This window comes from Lagenorhynchus albirostris, chromosome 11 (genome assembly GCF_949774975.1).
Source record: "Lagenorhynchus albirostris chromosome 11, mLagAlb1.1, whole genome shotgun sequence".
NCBI lineage: Eukaryota > Metazoa > Chordata > Mammalia > Artiodactyla > Delphinidae > Lagenorhynchus > Lagenorhynchus albirostris.
This window is the reverse complement of record NC_083105.1, coordinates 5654797-5679868: the sequence shown is the minus strand read 5'-3', so window position 1 is coordinate 5679868 and position 25072 is coordinate 5654797. Positions and strand designations below refer to the sequence as shown.

The 25072-nt window shown below is 52.3% G+C and overlaps 1 protein-coding gene across 7 annotated transcripts in view; it reads left to right on the top strand.

The window, feature by feature from the left end:
- Positions 1-25072, top strand: part of PARVB (parvin beta) — a 238171-nt gene that overhangs the window by 2726 nt on the left and 210373 nt on the right. The window contains exon 1 of one of the 7 annotated variants that reach the window (XM_060166934.1): positions 18249-18379. The exons of 5 other annotated variants lie outside the window; for them this stretch is intronic. The gene's annotated coding sequence lies outside the window, so the exon portion shown is untranslated. Of the gene's footprint in view, positions 1-18248; positions 18380-25072 lie in introns of those variants that run through there. One more of the 7 variants, XM_060166936.1, reaches the window with a different exon arrangement.

The following is a 25072-nucleotide window of genomic DNA, read 5'->3' as shown; positions in this document are numbered from 1 at the left end:
CATGCTGTAATGATATGTGCTAGGAGGAAGATGTAACAGTGCAATCACATGGGTGCCCACGGAAGGCCTCAAAGCAGGTGGTGTTTGGGTTGAGACCTGAAGCAGCCAGGAAAGCAATCTCTCACAGAATAGCAAGTCATCAGAATGTCCCGGAGATGACAGCTTTTTATAGGTGACATTTAATGTGCTCTTGAAATACGAAGAGCACATTCCTGAACTCATGGACTGGCCCCAAGCTCCAAAGCGACGTGCTTGCCCTTGCCTTCATGAGCTAGCCAGCGCCTAGAAAATCGAGGGCCTAGAAAATCGAATCACAATAGTCAGAGTCATCCTGTGATGAATAAAATAGGCACAGAAACAGCAGGAGAGAGATGCTTGCATAGTACAGCGCCCTCGCTAGTGAGAGCCCCGAGCCCTAACCACTGGACCGCCAGGGAAGTCCCAGCTGTTGTTGCTTTGGTGTGTGAGTTAGCTGGGTCCCCTGCCTCGTTTCTCAAGATTGGGGTGCCTGGCACCCTCAGGGATCCCCCCATACAAACAGAAGGTCACAAACACGAATTGGGCTCACACGCAGGAGTTCAGCGGGGACTGGCCTTGGAAGGGCTCAGTGGCTTCTGTCTGGTCTTGTGGGAAGTGGGGAAGGAGTCAGGAGCGGGAGGCCGAGGTGTGAAGGCTGGAGAATGAGGTCCTCAGTGATTGAGAATTGCCAGTATCCCTGCGGGCCCGTTGCCTTGGCAACCTGCCCTCCCTGCCATTCATGTGGTTCACAGCTGGAGCAGTTCCTGGCCCAGCTCGGGGCCCCTGTGGGGAGGCGCTCATTTGCCTGCCAGGGACCCATCAGATGAGGAGGCTTCGAGGTGTGCCGGGCACTGCCAGCTGCGCAGTGGGTTTCGTTTCCTTTTTGTTAGAAAGTCCACGGTGCACTCAGGAGCGTGGGTGGGGGTCGGGGGAGGATGCTGGGATGAGGTCAGCATTGCCGAGAAGTTAGGGATCTGGGGGCACCGGGGGCATTCGCCCCCTCCCGGGTCGGCAGAACTTGTGGCTGTGAGAGGCACGGAGGGACGCGTTGGGGTGAATGTCCTGTCACCTTCCAGGGGAGGTCATGTTAGGAAATGTGTCCTGAGGTTTGGAGGAACCCATGCAGGAAGTGCCCGTGGACGAACGCTGATGTCCTATGGTAGGGAACCAAGTCGTGTCATGTGTCGGCCCGGTTTAGAAAACGGAACTGTGACGAAGTGTGGGGTGTTGGGAAAAGTGGCAAGGAACACTTGAAAAACCCCAGCGCTGCCCTTAGGAGGCCTGGGGACTGTTAAGAGCCGCTCGTTAAAGTGGTTCGGTTTTACTGGAGCTGCACAGAGCAGGCGCAGAGGAAAACTCCCCACGAGGGCCCCCTGGTGGCCACGGGTGACAGCCCCACAGGTCCAGCGGGCCAGGAGCGGGGCGAGGGGGCGCCCCAGGGACGGATGCCCCAGCTGCTGTGTGAAGTCCTTAGAGGCGGGCGGCCAGCTCTGGGACGGGGAGGCCCTGGATGGAGGGGCGGGATGGGGTCCACTCCACCCATTTGTATGAGAGGCCCCTGCCTGCCCTTGGCCTCCGCCCGCTGCCCAGACACCAGTGACCGGCACCGGGCTGCACAGCACCAAGCCTGCCACAGCCGGGCCTGGAGGCTCTGTCCCTCCTGCTTTTCCGAGGAAAGCAAGCATTAAGGACGTTCCTGTTCCCTGATCGCTCTTTTTTGTTTTTGTTTTTGTGGTACGCGGGCCTCTCACTGTTGTGGGCCGCGCAGGCTCAGCGGCCATGGCTCACGGGCCCAGCCGCTCCGAGGCATGTGGGATCTTCCTGGACCGGGGCACGAACCCGCGTCCCCTGCATCGACAGGTGGACTCTCAAGCACTGCGCCACCAGGGAAGCCTTTTTAGTTTTTTGAATTTGATTTAATTTAATTTATTTTTTTTACAGCAGGTTCTTGTTAGTCATCTATTGTATACATATTAGTGTATATATGTCAATCCCAATCTCCCAGTTCATCCCCCCACCCTTTCCCCCCTTGATGTCCATAGCTTTTTTTTTTTTCGTAAATATATTTTTTAGAGCAGTTTTTGCTTCTCATTCCCTAATGACTTACGGCGTGGAGTGTCTTTTTCTAGCTCATGTGTCATCTGTGCCTCTTCTTTGGTGAAGTGTCTGTTCAGATCTTTGGCCCATTTTCTAATCAAGTTTGATTTCTTTTAGTTGAATTTTAGGACTTCTTGGCATATTTTGGATACAAAACCTTTGCCAGATGTGTCTTTGGCAAACACTTTCTCCCTCTCTGCAGTTTGTCTTCTGGTTCTCTTCACCCGGCTCGTCTTCCGAGCACTTGACGCAGAAATGGAGGTCAATGAGCAAGGTATTGACTGAAACCTCATGAATTTTTTGGTGTCTAAAGAGACATCGGTGGGCTGCGACCTTGAACCGAGGGCTGAAGGTATTAAGTTTCTTTTGTGGGCTTTAAATAACTTCCAGGAGAGAATCTCAGTTTACACCACAGTGTTAACCCCTGTGCGTTCCCTGCGGTTCTCCCCGTCCTCTCGAGTGATCAGCTGCTTAGACGCCGTGTTGTCCCCAAATACCATCCCACTTCAACCCTGCTCTGTAATGAGAGTACCTGGACAGAGGTGCCTGCAAGGTGGGACTTTTCCCCTCATGTTATTATTTATTCATTTATCTATTTATTGATTATGTATAGGATAAAATAGATCAGTATTTTTAAAAATTTTTATTGAAATATAGTTGATGTACAATGTTGTGTTCGGTGCAGGCGTGCAGCACAGTGACTCAGGTATTCCCCTCATTTTACAGTTGAGGAAACACAACCTTGCCCCGTAGCCACTTCATGGCAGTTTAAACCAGTGGTTCTCAGGTGGGGATGACTTTGCCCCCAGGGGACATTGCCAGTGTCTCATCTTGGCTGGGGTGGGGATGCTAGTGACATCTAGTGCCTGGGGGCCAGGAATGTTGGTAAACATCCCATAGTGCACTGGACAGCCGCACACAATGTCTGATAACAGTGCGGACGTAGGGGAACCTGGTGTTTCTTTCCTGAGGCGTCTCCAGAGCCAGGAGGAGGTTGACCAGCCTCAGGGCGTGGGGCAGCTCCTCGGGCCCCTCGACTGCCAGGGTCTGGAAATGCCCCCCAGAGCCTCCCCCGCCACCCCGTGAACCCGTTCTCCACGCGGTGCCAGGGGCTCTCAACTCAGTTTCTCGAGGGGGAGAATCCGCACGGCTCCCCCGGACCGGGCACACTAGGCCAGGCACACGTGGCTGGGGCAGCCGGTTCCAGGCAGGTGTGGTCCAAACATGGAGTCACCTGGTGAGTGGGGGTCCTGGGGGGAGATGCGATGTCCTTGGCAGACACCCCTCTCTGGAGATGGAGAGTGAGAAGAAATGGAAAACTTCTGTGAAGGTTCAAAGGAAGTGCAATGAAACCCTCCATAACTGCTTCAGCGCAACCTTGTAAATCAACTGTACTCCAATAGAAATTAAAAAAAAAGATAAAACATAATTGTTTCGAGTGGTAGATAGGAAGGAGAAGGTGAAGGCCCACTCGGCCCCATCCCAGGACGGCAGAGGGAGGAGGTGCCCGTGAGCTCCGAAGACCTAAGGACACAGGGGAAAGAATCTTTGCCTGGCAGGCTGGGGGCTGGTGGCAGGCGGTGACCTGGGCCAGGCCTGTCCTGAGGAGCCTGTGGGTGCTGTGAGGAGGGGGCAGGCCGGTGTGGTGATGGACACCCAGGGGAGACACACATCCGGGATTTGGGGGTTCTGGGTTCTGGCTAGAGGAAGTGGTCCCCCGGTTGCGTGTAAAGACTGGCTAGGAATTAGAAGAGGAGGGGCCCTGGAGGAGACCCCAGCTAGTCCCGCTGGGGAAGTGCAGGCCGTTCAGAGTGGCCGGACTGTGGTGTGGTGTGTGGGCCGTGGTCAGCCTCGGGGCAAGCTGGAGCGGTCACTGGGCCCTGTCATCCCCGCACGTGGGAGCAGTGGGCACCAGTTACCAATCTCAGCTACTTTAGAGAGGCTGGTGTCGAACGGACCGGAGCGGGGTGACCGGCGGGGAAGCAGCTCCAGCATAGGTGCAGGCAGGGCGGGCTTCCTGGAGGCAGTGTGCTGGGCTGGGAGCAGCAGGATTCCCGAGACGTGAGGAGGCGACAGCTGCAGGGTGAGATGCAGAGGCAGCAACCCAGAGGCCACTCTGAGATGGAAGGAACTGCATAGAAACAGATTAGATGAGGGCCGGTTCTCCAGGCCCCTGACCCTGCTCCCACGTAGTTACTCTTGGGGCCGAGGCACCTGGGGAGGCGTAGAGTTCTGACTGTTTGGGGTGTTTGCATAGAGAACTTTCTGGGGCACATAGAGACTTTGAGGTGATTTCCACATCCTCTTTAAGCAGATCTCAGCACACCCTCCCACTTACTTTTGAAAATAAAAATGGGATAGTATCCTTCTTTGCTGCAAGATGTAGGGAAAGGATTTGTAATGAGTTTGGTCTCCTTTGGCCAGGGAGGTGGGACTTTTTGGGGATCCTTTGCCTTTCCAGTCCCTCTTTGCTCACGTGATCCCCTTGATGATCTACCCTCAGGAAGTTGACTTCCCATCACGGTTAAGGTGGGTTGGACTCCTAACTTACAAGAAGGGAAAGAGGGTGGCTGGAAAGAAGGGGAGGGAAGTGAGCAGGTGAGGGACCGGGGCCATGTACACGATGGGTTCTAGAATGTTCTATGGGAAGAGAAGTCAGTGTAGGTCCTATTTGAATCCAGCGGGCTGTGAGGTTCTCTGCAGACCCCGCCGTGTTTCTTGCAGCAAACCCTAAGGCATCTTCTTTGAACAGGGCTGCCTCTGTCCATGGGGGCTGCTCTTGGTCAGAGAGGGAGGTACAGTCTGTCGACTCCTGTAATGCAGTCCTGAGGAAGTCACTGGAAACCACTGTTCTGTTTTCCTGTCTCTGGCTGAGAGGAGTGGCTTTCAGGGGGCTTGGTGTGGCTTTGTCAAGTTTCCTTTGATTATTATTCTGATGATAATCTTCAAATCCAGCACTTCTCCGTGTTTGTTCCACTGTTGTCCAGATGCACCCGGGGCATTTCAGAGAGAAACACGTAGGCACGTCAGCGTGTCCCACACTGGGGTTTTTTCCTGGCCATCTACCGAAATCTCTCGGAAACTTTGCTTCAGTAGAGAATGGAAATGGTGACACTGGACCCGGAGTGATGACCTTATGTTCCTTACCTTTCAGGAACAGCTAACTCTCTGTGGTCCTCCTAGCATCTTGGTTATACCTGCGTGGTCCCAGAGAGTCAGGTCGCCTTGGCAACTTCACACTCGTTAGAGGAGCTCACCTTTGAATTCCTGTTTCCACCCCATGGAATTAATATTTATCACGCATCCCGAAGTTGCTTACCCTCGCGTTCCCTGTCCAGTCATCAGAATAATTAAGGGATGGTTAGAAGATGTAAGTGGGTAAGCGCCTGTTGTGAGCGGATTTTAAATGCTGTATGTGATTGATTTCTCCCCCTGTTGTGGTTGGCAGAGGGCAGGTCCCTTTACCCGGCTGTTTTCTTATTTTCCATCGTAGGAAAGAGGTACCCAAAGAAAGCACATTTTCTCCTTGCATTAGCCGTACACTTGACTTTTTAGGTTTCAGATGAAAAATGGCTTTACTTCCTCTTGAGTATATTTATTATTTTCTATATTATGTAGAGGCTGAAGAAACATATTAGTAAGCCTAAGAGTACCTTATAAACACATGTTGGCCTAGTGGTGTTCATCTGCTAGTCTGTACTCCGTGCTGTTGGGGTAAAAGAATATAAACACGAACTACGATCAATTCTAGAAGCTTTTGGTGGCTTTTGCCTCATTGAGATGCTACTATTTTTTTTTTTAAAGTATAGTTGATTTACAATGTGTTAATTTCTGGTGTTCAGCAAAGTGATTCAGCTATATATATACATACACACACACACACACACACACACACACACACACTTTTTCGGATTCTTTTCCATTATAGGTTATTATAAGATATTAAATATAGTTCCCTATACTATACAGTAGGTCCTTGTTGATTATCTATTTTATATATAGTGGTGGGTATATGTTAATCCCAAACTCCCAATTTATCTCTATTCCCCCCTGCTGCCGCCTTCCTCTTTGGTAACCATAGTTTGTTTTCTATGTCTTCGAGACTCTTTCTGTTTTGTAAATAAAGTTCATTTATATCCTTTTATTTTAGATTCCACGTATAAGCCATATCATCTGGCATTTGTCTTTCTCTGTCTGGCTTATGTCACTTAGTAAGATCATCTCTAGGTCCATCCACGTTGCTGCCAATGGCATTATTTCATTCTTTTCTATGGCTGGAGATGCTGCTTCTTGGTAACATTAAAGGTTAAAAGAAGAAATGGAATGAGCAGCAGATTCCGGCATCACTGGTCTCTGGGGCTCATGGCACCGAAGTGTCACGTGATCGGCCCTGGGAAGCCAGTGGTCCTTTCGTTTTCTACTTCCTCTGGGTGTCAGGCCGTGGAATCCCCTTTTGCTGCTATGTGTTTCGCCCTCTGAGTGTTAAAGCTTTGGGGCCTCACTTCCTCACTTGTGAGACGGGGAAACGTGGGGGAGATACCAGCTCTGTGTCTCCGAGCCCACGAGGGCTCGTTGTGTTCCAGAAAGGCAGCATGTCTCTGAGGGAGGCTACACACCGGTGGGTAGAGCCGGGTCTCCGCTCCCATCCCTGCTCAGTGGGTCTGTTACTCCGCCTCTCTCAGCCTCTTTGCCTGACCAGCCCACGTGGATCACGTGGCACTTAGGTGATGTGGGGATAAAATGTGATGAAGGTCTTATCAGCAATTGAGTGCTCAGTAAGTGTTAGTTATTGATAATGTTGACAAGTGAGATATTGACACAGAGCTGGTTAGTGGTAGGGCAGGGCTGGCAAACCGTTTCCACCAGAGAGCTCGACCGATAATGGCTGCCTGCCCCTGTGTTAAGAAGGATTCTGAGGCTGCATCTGGATGGGGGGGTGGGGGGGGAAAGAACACTGGGACTAATTAGTCAAGCCTGCCGTGTATATGGGAGGGTTAATTGCTGACTGATTGTCATCCCCAGAATAGAAACCTCTTCTCGCTCTGGTCCTGTATCATGTCGACAGCTCTGGCTGCTTCTTTCACATTGTGTCTCATGAAGGCGCTAGTTGGCGGGTAGTAACAGAGTGACACAAATACTTTAAATTATTTGCATCTGGGGAATGTTGGGATCCTACTTCTTGTCCTGGACCACTGTGACCAGGAAGCACTGTGCACGCTCCCTTGAAGTGTGCACTGCAGAGAAACGGAAGTTCCTGCGTTTGCAGAGCAGCAGGCGTTTGAGCTGGGACGCGGTGGTCCTGGAGTGTGACCCCAGCTCAGCAGGCATCCTCGCCTACCTCACCCACCTCAGCCTCTGTCCTTGTCAGCAGCCTGAGGAAGCAGAACATTGGGCAAATCTGAGCAGTTTCTTACGCTTGCCCGTTAGTTAGCAGTTGAATGCTTGCTCGTTAAGCTTAGGCGTTTCGAGGTGATTGTCCTTGGTCTGGGTCTTTGAGCCTTTACTTGCTAGTTAAGCAGAGCGGGTCAGGAATGTTGGTTTCCACAAGTGAGACCATCTTAATAGGTGACGCCTGTCATTTTCATAACTTAGGCGTTTTCCTACTTTCATTTGAAAAATTACAGTTCCAAAGGATCTAGTTTTACTCCAATATTAAGTGATTAATAAGCTAAAGAGGGGCGGAACATTTCCTAAGTCCTAGGGCTTGCTCACACCCAGCACTCCCGGAAGCAGCTGTCTGGTTCGATGGAAGCCCAGCCGCCCTCAGTGTTTGCTGCTTCTCCCATTACCGTGGAGTCTGCTAGAACCATCCAGGCGCTGCTTTAAGTATGTGGACAGAGCATCCTTTGAGCAGGCTGGGGAAGGGGGCACCGTGCTTGTGGTGTTCGAAATGCATCGTTGGTATAAATGGACTTTGAGGGACGTCTTTCCCAAAACCTCACTGGAAGTGTCTTCATCCCTCTATTTTCTCTTGTTTTGAAAATTAGTATTATCTTTCAAAGTAAGACCTGAACGAATCCATACGTGATATATACAAGCTTAATAGATGATCACCTAAGAAGCGGTGAGGGAAAAGTTAAAAGAAAAAACAAAACCAAACCAAACCACCCAGACTGGAGTCTACCGTGGTCGTGCTCATGGCCGGGGCTTGTTGGCACCCGTGGTGTTCCAGGCACGGCACTAACCTCCACTCGTTTAATCCCCACCCAAAGCCGAGAAGTGGGTACTGCGTGGTTATTCCCATTTTGCAGATGAGCAAACAGAGGCCCAGAGAAGTGAAGTCCTTTGCAGGAGGTCACTCCGCTGGCCGCTGGCCAGCCGCTGGCCGGTGAGATTAAAACCTTGGCGGTCTTTGGTTCTTAATTGCCGCCAACCTTGTCAACTGGAACAGTGATTCAAATGCGAATAGGCTTCTCAGCTGGCTCACAGTAAAGTCATTATCATTCCTGGCATTTGAGATGCACTCAGCCCTGGTGGGAGAAGGTGCTCCCGAGGAGACGAATGAGATCCATTTTGTGCTGAATGGACTCGTTGGCATTTGCAGAAAGAAAACAGAACCCCGGCGACTTGCTGCTGCTCCGGGACCTGGTCCAGGTCCCCGCTGGTCCTCCGTTGGCCGCCCAGCTCTCGGCCAGTCTCCTCCGTCTTCCTTGGCTCGGGGCCCTCACGTGTGCTGTTCCCTCTGCCCCATCGGCTTAAATGTCAGCCTCCAGCAGGTGGGGGCCCTGCGCTGCCCCATCACCCACCACGTCCTGTGCCTTCCTGCCAGAGGTGGTAGGCTCTGTGACTGTCTCCCGCTAGCCTGGGTCCCCTGGTCCCCCGGGTGTCGACATCTCTTCTCCAGAGATGATAAGAAATGCTCTCAGCCACTTAACGTGGTCTTTGTGTATTTGCTGAGTGAGCAAGAGGCAGTGTGCAGTGGTTACGGCCCCAGAACTTGGGACCCACCTTTGAGGGTTGCAACTCATCCTGCTGCGCTCTGGGGCTTTGACCTGGGGGAAGGTACTACCCTGAGCCTCAGTTTCCTCTTCTGTGAAGAGTACTTAACTCATAGGGTTATTGGGGAATTGAGTGAGTTATTAAATGAAATGATATAAATTCAGCTGGGCCTGATCAGGCGATAGCATGGGAGAAAATATTCCCATGATTCGGGTACCAATTCCACTTCTGATCACCAGCTGTGATTCTGACACCAATGCCGACGTGTGTGGGTTTTTTGTCCACACCAAGTAATTCTCTGACTCTAGTATCAATTCGGTTCTGACACTATCTATCCGGAGATGGCATCAGATTCCACAAGTTAAGGACTCAGTCCCGCAAGACTGCCCCCCACTTCGGACGCTAATCCCAAGTTCAGGTTATTTACTACCTGTGCTTCTGACCGACTGGGTATAAATCAGAGGTTTCCACGACCCCCTCCTTGGGTTTGATTAATTTGCTAGAGCGGCTCACAGGACTCAGAGAAACATCTTACTCACTAGGTTACCGGTTCATCATAAAAGGATAGAACTCAGGAACAGGCAGCTGGAAGAGATGCACAGGGTGAGGTGTGGGGAAAGGGGCGCCCTACTCACCCAGTACCTCCTTTGTTCACCGACCCAGAGGCTCTCTGAACCGAGTCCTTCTGGGCGTTTATGGAGGCTTCATTCCGTAGGCACGATTGATTAATTCATTGGCCATGAGAGATTGCCCAGATCAATCTCTAGCCCCTCCCTCCCCCTTGGAAGTTTGGGGGAGGGCTGGAAAGTACCAACTCCCTAATCACATGGTTGGTTCCCCTGGCAACCAGCCTCCATCCTTAGGTTACCTAGGGGCTTTCCCAAAGTTACCTCATTCACATAAGACATCTTTATCACTCTCATCACTTAGGAAATGCCTAGGATTTCAGGAGCTAGGGCCAGGAATTCGGATGAAGATCAAACATATATATTTCTTATTATAAATCGCCATTATCCCAATTTTCAAAATACATGTCTGATAAAGGACTGGTGTCGAGGATATATAAAGGACTCCTTCAACCAATAATAGAAAGACAACACGATAAAAGAATGAAGGTTTGAACAGACGCTCCATCAGAGAAGATGCACATATGGCCAGCATGCGTCTGGAAAAGCCCTTGGCCTCCGCGTCGTTAGTCGCCTGGGGAATGAACCACAGATTAGAAGCAGGGGCACATACTCCACACCTGCCAGCATGGCTGAAATGATCCCGCCGGGACTCGGCGAGGATGCGGGGGAACTGGAACGCTCATACACGCTGGGGGGAGGGGTTTACGGTGGTGCTATCACTCAGGAAGTCAGTTCGATAGTTGCTCGAAAAACTAAACCTACGTACGTCCTCCCTGTGACCCAGCAATTCCAGTCTGAGATACTTAGTTAAGAGACATAGAAACCTGTGTCCATACGAAGCCTTGTACCAGAACGTTCATAGCAGCTTTACTCAGGATAACTAAGACCCGGAGACAGCTGCCCATCAACAGCAGAATGGAGAGGTGGGCGGGGCTACTGGGCCTTGAGAAGCAGCAGGTACCAGCGCACGCGACACAGTGACTCTCAAAACTGCTGTGCTAGCAACAGAAGCCAGACCCAAGGTGCACGTGCCGCGACTCCGTTCCTCAGGAGGAGCACGTGCCGCGACTCGTTCCCCAGGAGGAGGAGCACGTGCCGTGACTCCGTTCTTCAGGAGGAGCACGTGCCGTGACTCCGTTCCTCAGGAGAAGGAGCTCTCGATGGACGCAGCTAATCTCTGGTGGTCGCCTCTGGAGTGGGATGGGGCCTGGCTGCGGAGGGGCGGGACAGAATCTTATGAAAATGTCCTCTATCTTTTTTTTTTTTTTTTTTTTTGCGGTACGCGGGCCTCTCACTGTTGCGGCCTCTCCCGCTGCGGAGCACAGGCTCCGGACGCGCAGGCTCAGCGGCCATGGCTCACGGGCCCAGCCGCTCCGCGGCACGTGGGATCCTCCCGGACCGGGGCGCGAACCCGTGTCCCCTGCATCGGCAGGCGGACTCCCAACCACTGCACCACCAGGGAAGCCCCTGTCCTCTATCTTGATAGGGGTTTAAGAGACACAGGGGCACGCATTTGTCAAAACCCCTTGGATGTGCACTTCAATGTATGCAAATTTTAACTAGAAAGAAAAAAAGGATTATAAATAAACACTGTACTCTAGTTAGTGATGTGTATATTTAGGGGGAGAGGTACCCCTGTCTGCAGTTTTCTTTGAAATACATAAAAATTAAAATGGTGTGGCAGGGCCCCAAAGATGTCCACGTCGCAGTACCCAGCGCCTGTGACTGCATCACCTTAACGTGGTACAAAGGACTTAGCAGATGTGATTAAGTGAAGGAAGCTGAGATGGGGAGATGATCCTGGATCATCCAGGTGGGCATAGGGTCCTCACAGGGGGGAGGCAGGAGGTCAGTGTAAGGGAGAGAGGTGTGTCGATGGAAACAGAGGTTGGAGTGATGCAGGGCCTCAAGCCAAGGAACGTTGGCACCTCTAGAAGCTGGAAAAACCAAGAAGCAGATTCCGCCTCCACCCTCCAGAAGGAGCACAGCTCTGCTGACACGTTGATGTTAGCCAATGAAACCTAGTTTGGACTTCTGAGCCCAGAACTATAAGATAATAAATTTATATTGCTTTAAGCCGCTGCATGTGTGGTCATTGGTTAAGGGAGCCATAGGCAACTAATAGATTCCTGGATAGAAAGAGGGATGGATGGGCACATAATGAAACAGTTACAGAAAAATGTTAGTGGTGGACTCCAGGCAGTGGGTGTACAGGCATTCGCGGTCAGGTTCTTTACATGTTTCTATACGTTTGAAAATTGCAATTGTAAAAATTGGGGAAAATGTCTGGGTTAGGCACGTAATAAGCTCTACATAGGTGTTAGCCGTCATTCTCATCATCGTTACCATTACGGCCACTCCCCACTTTATCCATCAAATACAGAAGAGGTGCAGAAAGAGAAGGCCATGGGCTGGTGGTAACTGGACAGCAATAATAAAATATAATAAGACCATCATGACCTATTTGGATAGTTGCTTCCATTTAAGAAAACTTGAGAGAAGAAATCAAGTGAAGGGATGGGAACTCAGGAGCCAGAGCCCAGTCAGTGTCATTTCTCCCAGTTGGCCGATTGGGTCCGGGCTGCACACAGGTGCAGGGATGGGACGGAAGACGGTGCCCCGGGAACTGCGCCTCCGTCCTCAAACTCTCTGAGCTGCTGCTGCTTCTGAGGATGTCTGCACTTTGTTAGGGCAAGAGAGTGTTTTAGTTAAGTTGATCTAGAAAACATATTATTAGTATAATGAGATTTTAATGATTTGAAATTTTGTTGGAGCCGCACACAATTTCAATCTTACTGTGTGCAGCTCGGCTTGGTTTTGTTTTATTTTTTGCTCAGGCCCCACGGCAAGGACACATTTCTACAATGATTATTTAGCTTTTCTTTCTGAGAGCCCTACGTGCAGACTGCTTTTAATTTTCTTGTTTTGAAAACCCCTCGGAAGAAAAGAATATCCTTTTCGTAAACACTTGGCTGGCTCGATCAGAAGCAGAGTGTGAGTGTTGCCACTGAAGAGATTTATGTTTGTTTAAGGGTTATGCCAGGTCTCTGCTCATTATTCTTGATGGCCAGGAAGCGGAGACGACCCACATGTCCATCAGCAGCTGAATGGAAACACACAGTGTGGCCTATCCACGCAGTGGAATATTATTTGGCAATAAAAAGGAGCGATGTACTGACACAGGCTGCAACAGGGATCAACCTTGAAAACATGCTGCTCAGTGAAAGAAGCCAGACACAAAAGGCCACATGTTGTGCACCTCTGTTCGTATGGAGCATCCAGAGTAGGCAAATTCACAGAGACAGAAACTAGACTCGTGATTGACAGGGGCCGTGGGCAGGAGAGATGGGAGTGACTCGTGATGGAGCCAGAGTTTCTTTCTGGAGTGATGGAAACGTTCTTAAATGGGTTGTGGTGATGGTTACAAAACTCTGAACATACCAAAAATCATGGAGCTGCACACTTTAAAAGGGCGAATTGCATGGGGTGTGAATTCTATCGCAATAAAGCTGTTAAAAAAAATAGTGTGTGGCTGAGAGCCTGAGCTCAGAGCTTGTCCTGCCTCCCTCCAATCATGGATCGGTTTCCCTGCATGTTTCCAAGGTGGGATCCTTAACCTGGGGGGGAGGATCGGGTATCCTCCAGGAAGCACGTTGACTTTTTCTATTTGATTCTGTTTCATTTCGTTAGAGAAACGTGCTGGTCACAGCTTTCAGAACTGATTTTATGACCCACGGGGTCAAGAGGATAATTTTCAAATGTTGCTCTGAGAGATGCAGGGAAGGGGGATGAGTCAGTGGGTGTTAAGGGGCCCGAGTACTTCTGAGGGATTTATTGTTGGCTTTGGTGTTCGGTGCTCCAACCCGGCTTCTCAACTCTCTGGTTTGTTCATTGTTATTCGTTAATTGTTCAGCCTTCCAGGCACATGGTCATTCATCAGCGCATTTACTGAGCTCCCTCAAGACCAGCTACCGGGGTGGGACGGGCGACCAGTGGAGTGGCCCTGCCCTGGACGCCGGCCCAGCCTTCGTGGTGTTAATGTCCCCCCACCTCGCTCTTGCTGTCCACTCTTTATTCCCCGCTGAATGACCTCGGCCCCCTCGCTGAAAACCAGTTGGCCATCGGCTGTGAGTGTATTTCGGGCTCTATTCTAGTCCATTGGTGTGTGTGTCTAGCCTATGCCATCATCAGACTGTCTGCAGCTTTGTAGTACATTTCCCCCACTTTGTCCTTCTTTCTTTTTCCAGATTGCTTTGCCTATCCAGGGTCCTTTGAGAGTCCGTATGAATCTTAGGGAGGACATTTTGTTTCTGTCGAAATTGCCACTGGGATTTTGACAGGGATTGCACTGAATTTCGAGATTGGGTTGTATCGTTGTCTTAACAGTATTGCGTCTTCCAGGCCATGAACACGGACGTCTTTCAATGTATTTCGGTCTTTCTCCCTTAGCTTCCTTTCGTGGGGTTGCGTAGTTCTCAGTGTGCAAGCCTTTGCCTGCTTGGTTAGACGTGTCCCTGGGAGGTCTGTGTCTTTGGATGCTGTTATAGATGGACCTATTTTGTATGCCGGGTGTTTACCTGAGCTGCAGCCCGAGCAGTGCCTGGGTCCTGCACTTCAGGGCCGCTCTCTCTTGCCCACTCTCCTGGTTCTTGCCACTTTGCTGGGGCCTCACCCTCGTGGTTGGATGTCGTTGACAACCAGGGGAGGTCGTGCCCCTGGCTGCGCTTGGCCGATGGCGGCGGGGATGCGGGGCTGACTGCAGGAGAGGATGAGCCCAAGTCCCTGGAGGTGGACCAGGTCAACTCTCAAATGGCTACCTGGCAAGTCTGGTAGAGGCCGGGGGTCCGGGCCCAGAGGGTGGTGACGTCATGAAGCTGAGGCAGGCTGTCTCGGTGACACGATATCTCCTTATGCAGCCCCTGGGATACACCTGATTAAAAGAGGGGTGCACAGGGCACTTGCCACCCTGGTCGTGTCAGCCGGAGTGGTATGCTAACAGGACGGTTCTGCAGAATCCCTGGCGGGACCACAGGGTGTTCTCATCGGCTCGTTTCCTTCACGGGTTCAGGACGGCGCCGCTGGGGTCTGGAAGGCTGAGGCTGAAACCGAGCAGGACCCTGTGGGCTCCTGGGCGCGGAAGCCTTTCTGTACCACCCCCCCCCCACCGCCCCGTTTCACGTAGGCAAGACTCCAGCCTCCAGGACCTTCCCTGAGTTCCAAAGGGCAGGTTCGAACAGTTGCCAATGAAGGGAGGAGCAGCTAAGAAACCACGTGGGGCAAGACTAACGGGACCAGAGAAGCGCCCTTGATTAGCAACAGGGTTTCGTACCCAGGAGGCCGCGCAGGGTCCTGCTCGCTTTCAAGGCCAGAGTCTGCTGACCGAGCCTCAGGGACCTTATCAGTGAGGGCGGGGGGTGGCGGCCGGATCTCCGATGACCCTGAGGGTTAAGCGAGGTCCTACACAGAAGGCTGGAGCACAGCCCGACCGTAGGGCGGCCTGGCGGGAGCTGTGGTTTCTCTTCCTTCTCATTGTGGTTGCCTCCCCCTCCCTAGCACCCTCCCCAGCGCTGCACACTATCAACTCCTCCGTGCTCACAGCAGCGTGTTGGGTGTGTGCATGTTGTGATCCCATTTTGCAGATGAGGAGAAAGGACAAGAGAGGAGAGGGGCCCCACGGCTTGTCCAGGAGGAGCTGGGATGCATGCGAGCCTCTGCCCACTCCTTTCTGTGGACGATGCCTTGGAAGCTCAGGAGAGCTCCTGGGCCCCCGGGCACTCCAGGGTGTGGTTATAATGACATTTGTGGGAGTGACTGCGAGAGGATGGGCCAGACTTGTGGTTCTTCTGCTGCCTTCTATAGGGACTACTGTGAAAATGCCATGAGTCCTTCCTTCCTTCATTCATTCACTCATGCTTTAGTTGAGCAGCCTTGGGAATAGAGCCTGGAATGTGCCGACACAGCCCCTGTTCCAGGCGGTCCCAGAACAGACAGACCAGACCCCCCCCCATGCTCCCCAGGGACGAGGGGACCTTAGCACATGTAGTGGGTCCAGTCCTGGCCTGGGGTTGGGGAGGCAGGTGCCCCTGAAGGGATGGTACTTGGGCTCTGAGCTGGAGGTTGAGTTGCATTTAGCAAGAAGGGTGGGGACAGACAGAGGGAACAGCTCGTGGGAAGGCTGACAGGCGAGTGGGGAAGAAGGTCGTGAGTTGTCACCCCCCCCCCCAAGTTCAGGCTCTGAAGTCCTAACCCCTGCTGCCTCAGTGTGACCTTACTTGGAGGTAGGGTCTCTAAAGAGGTAATTAAGTCAGAGTTAGGTCATAGGGTGGGCCCTCACCCAATGTGAATGATGTCCTTATAAAAAGGGGAAGTCGGGACACAGACGCACATGGAGGGAAGCAATAAGGACACAGGGAGAAGGCAGCCGTCTGCAAGACCAGCAGAGAGCCCTCAGGAGAAACCAGCCCTGGATCTTGGACCTCCAGTCTTCGGACTGTAAGACAATTCACTTCTGTTGTTGAAGCTGCCCAGTCTGTGTACTTCCTTACAGCAGCCCTAGGATAGGAAGACAGTGTCTGGTTGGAACGTGGAGGGAGTGGCCAGGATTGTGACGGGCGAGTCCCGGGCCCCTCTCTGGCCATGACCACCGTTGGCAGAGGTGGTACTGTCCGCTCAGCTCGAGGATCAGTGCCAGGCCAGTCACGCACCACGGGGAGGCCTGCTCCGTCCTGGGCCTCTTTCAAGATGTATTTGTTTCTACAGAAGATGCCTGGCATGGTAGTCCAAGTAACGGAGCTTTGCTGCGGCGTGACAGGAGGGCAGCAGGGCTGTTAACCTGGGGGCGTTCGGTGCCGGGAGGGGTTGCTGTTTGGAGCAGGGTGTGGCCCTGGTCATGGGTATCCATCTCCCCACTGACACTCAGGGTCCTTCCCATCCCAGAGATGTGTGAGAGCAGCCTCTTCCGGAAACCCACCAAAGAGAGACAAAACAAAACCTCCAGACCAAGACAAACCAGGTCCGGGGCCTTGCATTTGAATGGGGTGAGACCTAAAAGAAATCCTTTTGGCTTCCTTGTGCCAGAGATGCGCTGGTCAGGATCCTTTCGGTGGGAAGTGACAGAGACGCAGTCGCATGATTTCAAGGCAGAAAGGTTGGGCTTAGGTAAGCGAGCCTTAGAAGAGACAGAAGGGGCTGGTCTGGGGAGGCCTGGCTCAGAGATTGGCCCTGGTGCGACCCTGTCCTGCATGGGTAGCTCACATCCCCCCAGCATCGGGGGCCCCGCCTCCCCTCCCCCACCCCCGAGTCAGGTCACAGGTCAGCATCGTGTCCTATCATGTGTGTTCCATCCTGTCGCTGGGGCGGGCAGTGGGCTGTGCTTACGATTGGATGACTCAGCACCGAGGTCTCCAGCTACAGGTCCAGCTCTCTGGCTCCAAGGCTGTGCCCTGTGCTGTGCCTCCTCCCCAAAGAAATCAAATGAGAATTGAGTCTCATTTGCAGATGAGGAAACTGAGGCCCCGAGAGGGGGCGGGAGCGAGGTGTCTTGTCGAATGGTCTCACTGTCGGTCCTACGTGAGCTCAGTGTACGCAGGTGTCAACATGAAGGCCACCAACCGTGAATGTGATCGATGATCAGTGTGAAAGGGCATCCCTGGGCTTCCCTGGTGGCGCAGTGGTTGGGAGTCCGCCTGCCGATGCAGGGGACACGGGTTTGTGCCCTGGTCTCAGAAGATCCCACATGCCGCGGAGCGGCTGGGCCCGTGAGCCATGGCCGCTGAGCCTGCGCGTCCGGAGCCTGTGCTCCGCAACGGGAGAGGCCACAGCAGTGAGAGGCCCGCGTACCGCAAAAAAAAAAAAAAAAAAAGGGACTCCTTTTCTCCCGCCTTTCCTCATTTCAGGCACTAGCCGAGAATGGAAGGTCCATTTGTCAGGGTAGCTCTGGTCTGATTCAGTTTGGAAGTTGTTCCACACTTTGAACTGGGGTAAAAATCTCCACGCAGTGAAAATGTGAGCAGGGGACACACAGAGTGCAGAGGTCGACTTGATTTCCCCAGCGGTAGACGGCCCTCTGAGGCTGTGCGCCCACTGCTGTGGTGGCCCCGATTGCTTTTACTGTCCTCGGTGTTGGAGTGAGACAAGTGGAAGCACGATTTCGGAGCGCGTTGCAAGGAACTCTGGGGACTGTGGAAGCCCTGGAGATTCGAGCTGGAAATCAGACTCACGTTGGTGCTTTGTTTCTATTAAAGGCAGCAGATTTCTGCCCAGGACGCGGACTCAGCGGTCTGGAACGCGGAGAGAGTGGAGCTCAGCGCCTGAGCGGTTGGCACTTGACTCAGCCTCTGCTTGTCTCTGGCGGGGATTGGATCTCGATGTTCCCACCGTGAACGAGCCCAGCGCAGAGTTTCACGGGCATGCAAGGCCCTGGCTGTGTGCCCGGCGCTGGACTTGCCCAAATTCCTTCCTCCTCCTCCCAGCCATTATCCATAGAGGGGTCTGCAAACTTTTATTGCAAAGGGCCAGACAGTGTGGCAACTATTCAACTCTGCCCTTGTAGCCAGCAGGCAGCCGTGGAAATACTAAACCGATGGGCCTGGTCGTGTTGCAATAAAGCTTATTTACCAGATTAAGCCAGGGACCAAAACTGGCCATGGTTTGCTGACCCCTGGTCTATGGCATAGATTCTACTCCCTGGATTTGGGGTATGTTTTTAGTCCCTTCTTTCTTTTTTATTTTTTTTTAATTAATTAATTTTGGCTGCGTTGGGTCTTAGTTGCAGCATGAAGGATCTTTCGTTGTGGTCTCTTTGTTGTAGCGCACGGGCTTTCTAGTTGTGGCGTGCGGGCTTTCTAGTTGTGTGTGGGCTCAGTAGCCCTGCGGCATGTGGGGGACTTTCTGCCAGGGAAGTCCCTGTTTATAGTCCTTTCTGCTTTGTTAAACTTATTTAAAAAGAAGTCCCCGGGCCTTCCCTGGTGGTCCAGTGGTTAAGACTTTGCCTTCCAATGCAGGGAGTGTGGGTTCGATCCCTGGTCGGGGAGCTAAGATCCCATATGCCTCGTGCCAAAAAACCAAAACATGAAACAGAAACAATATTGTAACAAGCAATAAAGACTTTAAAAATAGTCCACATTAAAAAAAAAAAAAAGAAATCCCCCAACCCTCCTGCCCTACAGCGATGTTCCTCACGCTTTACTCTGTGTGCAGATTGACGGGAAGAGGGATACGAGAGCTGAGATTGATGGGAAGAGGGATACAAGAGCTGGGTCACTTGTCCCCTCTTAGCTCGGTGACCTTGAGCTGGGCTCAGCCCATTCCCTTCTCTGAACAAGGGGATTGATGGCAACGCCTCCCGCACCGATCTCCTGGATTGCTTGAAGAATTACACTCGATAATGTGTGCGAAAGGGCCTTGTGAGCTGTCAAGTGTCTTCGAAGTGTGCACACATGTGTCGCCAGGTGCACGTGTGGAGGAGCACGTTGGGCAGAGGAGTGAAAAGAGAATCCGAGGTCGGGGCAGGCGGGGATTTATTTCTGCTTGTGCCACGCTCACGCCCCTTTCGGGGGCCAGGTGTCTGGCTTTTGCTGTCTAATCTGCGGAATCGAGTCCCCGGCGGCCCGTGTTTCTCCCCCGTGTCGCCGGCTTCCGAGCTCCATCTGTGCTGAGTAACGGCCACGCAGGGAGAAGCATAGATCTTCCGTGACACTTAGCCATAAAGGTCCTTCTGTCGGTTAGTAGGAAAGTCTCGTTTGACAGGTGCCATGTAATCAAAGACACGTGCTTCGTGGCTGCAAGCTCCCTGCTGCAAAATAGATATAATTCTTATGAAGCGAGAGAGATGGCCCAAAAGAGCAGTTCCACCACTTGGGCTGTTTATAGGCACTGGGGGGATTAATGACAAAGCGGACAGTGTTCTGCTGGCCCAGCTGGAGCTGGATATAGCCTGTGACTCCATCCCTGGGCTTTTGGCCACAGGCTTGACCTGTGCCAGGTCAGCGAGCACGTGAGCAGATGATGGTAGCGCGTGGGCGTGGCCATGCGAGCGTCCAGCTCTACCCCAGCGGGCAAGGGAGACAGGCAGCTACCTGCTTCCCCTCTCAAGGGCAGAAACCCTGCGGATGGTCAGCTCTGCGCTTAATAAATGAAGCTCAGGCCAGGAAGCGCTTCTTTTTTTTTTTTCTCCCCCCGCCCCGGCCACGCCGCGCTGCATGTGGGATCTTAGTTCCCTGACCAGGGATTGAACCTCTGCCCCCTGCAGTGGAAGCTCGGAGTCTCAACCCCTGGACCGCCAGGGAAGTCCCCAGGAAGCACTTTGCTTACGTGAATGTTGTCAGCAGACCAAGAAGGGCCCGGAACGGAGCATGAATGAAGATCTGTGTTATGGGGTTGAATTGTGTCCCTCCAAGAGCTGTTCGGTTCCTAATCCCCGGGGCCTGTGAATGTGACTGTTTTAGGAAATAGGGCCTTTGTAGATGTGATTAAGATGCAAGTAAACATGAGATCGTCCTGGAGTAGGATGGGCCCTAATATGACTGGGACCCTTAGAAGAGGAGGGGGAAAGACAGTCCCACGAGGGGAGGAGGCCGTGTGAGGACAGAGCAAGGTTAGGAGTGATGCGGCCACAAGCCAAGGACCGATGGCCACAGCCAGACACTAGGAAGAGGCAGGAAGGGTCCTCTCCGGGGCCTCCAGGGGGGTACAGCCCTGCCCACACCTTGATCCCAGACTTAAGGCCTCCAGACTGTGAGTGAGAATGTCTGTTGCTTTAAGCCACCCAGTCTGTGGGCGTTTGTTGCAGCAGCCCCAGGACACGAACACAGTCTCAGCTGGCCTCTGACCTTCCAGTTGCCTAGTTCTCCAGCCAGTGCGGCTGTGAGTGAAATTCGAAGGTCGCAGGGAGAAGTCAGGTTAACCTGGAGGCATTGCACGAAAGTCCCTTCGCCCGAGAGGTGGTGTGAATGGGGGCCGGCAGGCCATGCTTGACTTGCGCAAATGTTGCTGGGTAGACCCAGGGGAGACGGAGGACTTCAGCCTACTTTCCTCACCCGGTTCCGAGAATGCAGAAAGAATTCCTGTTCCTGCCATCACCCCAGCCCTAAATCCTCCACGCCTTGAAAATATTAAAAGATTGTGTTATGGTTTTCGTTAAGCATTGAAAAGTCAGCCATCTTCGTCTGTAAAGGTCCAAATACTTGAGACTCTGAGCCATCTGGTTTCTATAGAAACGACTCAACTCTGCCCTTGTAGCATGAAAGCCACCATAGACGATACATAAATATACAGGTGTGGGTGTGCGCCAGTAATAGCTCATTTACAGAAGTGGGTGGTGGGCTGGATTTGGCCCACTGGCTGCACTTTGCCAATCCCTGGTTTAAACCAACAACGGAAAAAACCCCGTTGGTGTGACAAGTTCTAGTTTCTAGAATGTTCTTACAGAGACGGCCATTTAACGTGTTCTGTTCTTGCTACCTGTGCCTTTTACAGGGACCCCCTGAAGTGAGTATCAGGGCGTAATGTGGACATTATGGACCAGCAGCCACAGTTACTTTCCGTGTGAGAGGAGGGGGGAGGGCCTGGTACCCAGGAGGGACTGGGTGTGTCTTTTCCCAGGCTCCCTCCTTCTTGGGAAATCGGGCGTTGAAAAATAGATCGTGACACAGCTTGACTAGCAGTGGCCCCGAAGTGAAAATAACCCATATGTCCATGGATGGAAGAAATTAAGCAAAATGTGACTTATCCATACAAGGGAATATGACTCAGCCTTAAAAAAGGAGGAAATCCTGACACAGGCGACAACAGAGATGAACCTTGAGGACGTTACGCTGAGTGAAATGAGCCAGTCACAAAAGGACAAAGACTGTGTGATTCCGCTCACGTGAGCACCAAGAATAGTCAGGTTCATAGACACAGAAAGTAGAGTGGTGGTTGCCAGGGGCTGGGGGGAGGGGGAAAGGGGAAGTGATCGTTCAATGGGGACAGAGTTGGGAAGATGACGCGTTCCGTGGATGGATGGTGGTGATGGCAGCACAGAAGTGTGAATGGACTTAATGCCACTGAACTGGCCACTTAAAAATGGTAAATGTTATGTATATTTTACCACGATATTTTATTTTATTTTATATTATTTTATTTATGATTTTTTTGGCCACACCGTGAACTTTGCAGGATCTTAGATCCCTGATCAGGGATCGAACCCATGCCCCCTGCAGTGGAAGCGCGGAGTCCTAACCACTGGACCGCCAGGGAAGTCCCTACCGCAGTGTTTTTAAAAATGAAAAAGTATTGTGAAATATATTGCACTTACAAAAGCGTCTGCATGTGTACAGTGTAAAGTATAATGGAAAAGTACCCACGGTCCTACCACTCGGCTTAGATAACGCTGTCTGCACCCCTCCCCCTCGGGGCCTCTCCCTCCCAGCAGAGGGGACCCTCTGCCATTAGCACCTGTGCCTTTCCTCGCCGTGTGGTCACACGTGCACATGCTCTTCTACGTTTTGGGGCTTTGCCTGACTTTGAACCTTACGTGCCTGGAGCCCCTCTGTGCACGCCCCCCAAGACTCTCGAGGTCGCCCACGGCTCAGCCCAGCTCCGCCCGGCAGCCACGCCGCCCACCTTGGCACGCAGTGTCACATCCCTCCTTGGACCGCTATCACTGTGGAGCTCAGGAGAGGGTGATGCGGCGCCTGGGCTGCACGTGGATTTGCTCCGGCTGAGTTTTGATCTGAGGCAGGGGGGCAGGCGGGGACGGAGCTGACTCTGATGCTCGATGCCCGGCTCCTGGCTCTCCTCCTGATCTCCCCTGGTGAGTTACTGTACCTCTCTGTGCCTTCGCCAGTTTTCCGAAGCGGGTGATGGGACAGCATCAGGGTGTGCGGGTGACCATGTAAGATGCCCAGAGAGCAGCTGGGTGAGCTCGGGCGGCGGAGTGCTTGTTGGACGGGCCCCATGCTGGTAGTTTCTCTTCTTTTGTTTTTTTTTCGGCTGTGCCTCTCGGCTTGTGGGATCTTAGTTCCCCGACCAGGGATCGAACTGCGCTCCCTGCATTGGAAGCTCAACCACTGGACAACCAGGGAAGTCCTCTCTTCTCACTTTTTTGCTGCTTGTCTCAACCTGGCAAAAATGCTCGGCTTGTAAGCTCATCGTTCCATTTGAGGGAAAATTAAACACATTTAAGAGCAAATTAAATGAGGGGATTTTGATCGTTAGCTGAGTTAATTATTTTTGGAAAAATGTAATGTACCAAGCAGGATATAGCACATGGTGGCATGCTCAATAAATATTTGTTAGAACAAAGGGTAATTTTACAAGCCAATCAAGTCATATATAATGGGATTATTTGGCTCTAAAACTAATGAAGTGGCAGTAGAGCAGTAACGGCTGCTAAAGATGGTCTGTGTGCTTGTAGAACGTCCGGAGACAAGAGAAGACGCTCGTGCTGGATCTCAGCCCAGAGCGAGGCCCAGAATGAGCTGGTACACTGTGTCCCAGGAGGGGTGCAAGGGGCATCTATGCCCGTGGTCCGAAGCCTGAATTTTTCAGTACTATGAGCAGACCTGTCTCGGGGCTACACCTGCCTTAGCCACACTCAGGAGCCAGTGGTAGAACTGGGATGCCCACTTCGTAGGTTTTTTTTTTTTTTTAATTAATTAATTAAATTTATTTATTTTGGGCTGCACGTGGGCTTTCTCTAGTTGCGGCGAGCGGGGACTACTCTTCGTTGCGGTGCGCGGGCTTCTCATTGCGGTGGCCTCTCTTGTTGCGGAGCACGGGCTCTAGGCACGTGGGCTTCAGTAGTTGTGGCGCGTGGGCTCAGTAGTTGCGGCTCACGGACTCTAGGCACGCGGGCTCCAGTAGTTGTGGCGCACGGGCTTAGTTGCTCCGCGGCATGTGGGATCTTCCCGGACCAGGGCTCGAACCCGTGTCCCCTGCATTGGCAGGTGGATTCTTTTTTTTTTTTTTTTTTTTTTTTTTTGCGGTACTTGGGCCTCTCACTGTTGTGGCATCTCCCGTTGCGGAGCACAGGCTCCGGACGTGCAGGCCCAGCGGCAATGGCTCACGAGCCTAGCTGCTCCGCGGCATGTGGGATCTTCCCGGACCGGGGCACGAACCTGTGTCCCCTGCATTGGCAGGTGGACTCTCAACCACTGCGCCACCAGGGAAGCCCCTGGCAGGTGGATTCTTAACCACTGCGCCACCAGGGACGTCCCCCCGTCGCTTGGTTTTAAATAGCACTTGTCACTCTCCTTGGGTGTGCTGCTTAGCACGATGCGGGGGGTGGGTATGCTGCCCCAGGTCGCATTTTCCTCCAATGAGACGACTTCTCTACTTGTCATGGGAGGAGACCTTCTTGCTTACGTTCTGAGAAGGTGGAAAGGACGTTCAGAAATGGAAGGTGGCTTCTCGCGTGAGAATTTCATAGCTGGTTGTCACGGGAGCATCTTCAGCTGCAGTGTCTGGGGCGAGAGGAACCGCCTTCAATGAGAAACTTGTAAACACTGGAGCAGGAGAAGCTTGGGCTGAGCCAGAGGTGAAGGAAATCGGTGGTGAGAAAGGTGGGTGAAGGCGGGAGCTTCGGGGTCCAAACCCTGGGGTTTCAGGTGTGGGTGTGAGTTACGCCCAGTGGGGCTTACTGGGTGAATGTCATCTGGTGACACAGCTGTGTTAGACATCCATACCTACCTGGAAGTTGGAATAACCTTGGGTTCTTTGAGCATGGGCCAGGGAGACACAGTTGGATGTCTCTCAAGCAAAGCAGAGGAAGAACTGAACCAGCTGGCCAGAGTGAGCTGCCGGATTTGGTTCATTCCTTCTCAACTACAGTCGTTCCTCTTCTTCATGGCAGCTGTGTTCCCTGGTGATGCTGGGCCTCTGCTCCTGGGCAGACACAGAGGGAGGTTTCTGATCCATGGAACCTCGTTTTCTGTGCGTTTCTGTTTAAAGACACCTTATTTAATATGTATCGCTGATTCAGTAACGTTGAACTCCAGGCCACCTGCACTATGACACGTGCCTGAACGAAGGTCATCTGACGCATGTGTTTCTTCTAGAAGCTCATCACAGCATTGTTGCACGTGGGAACACTAGACAGCACTTCACTACGCTTGGGACCGTTTTAAACAGTGAGATCGCCAACAAAAAGCACAAAGATATGCAAAACGTGGCACTAACTGGACCACGAGAAGGATGCTTGTTCGTTGTATGCGAGTGGAATAATGTCATCTGGGAACACGGGCATCAGGCACTCAGACTTCTGGCTGCTCTGCTCGCACGTGTCTGCGAATGACCGCGTACGTGAGGAGGACCGCTTGGGGGGGTTACGAATAATTTTGGTGAGTAGGTAGACTCGCAAATACAGCATCCACAAGCAGTGAGGATGGACTGTACCTTATCGGACGAGC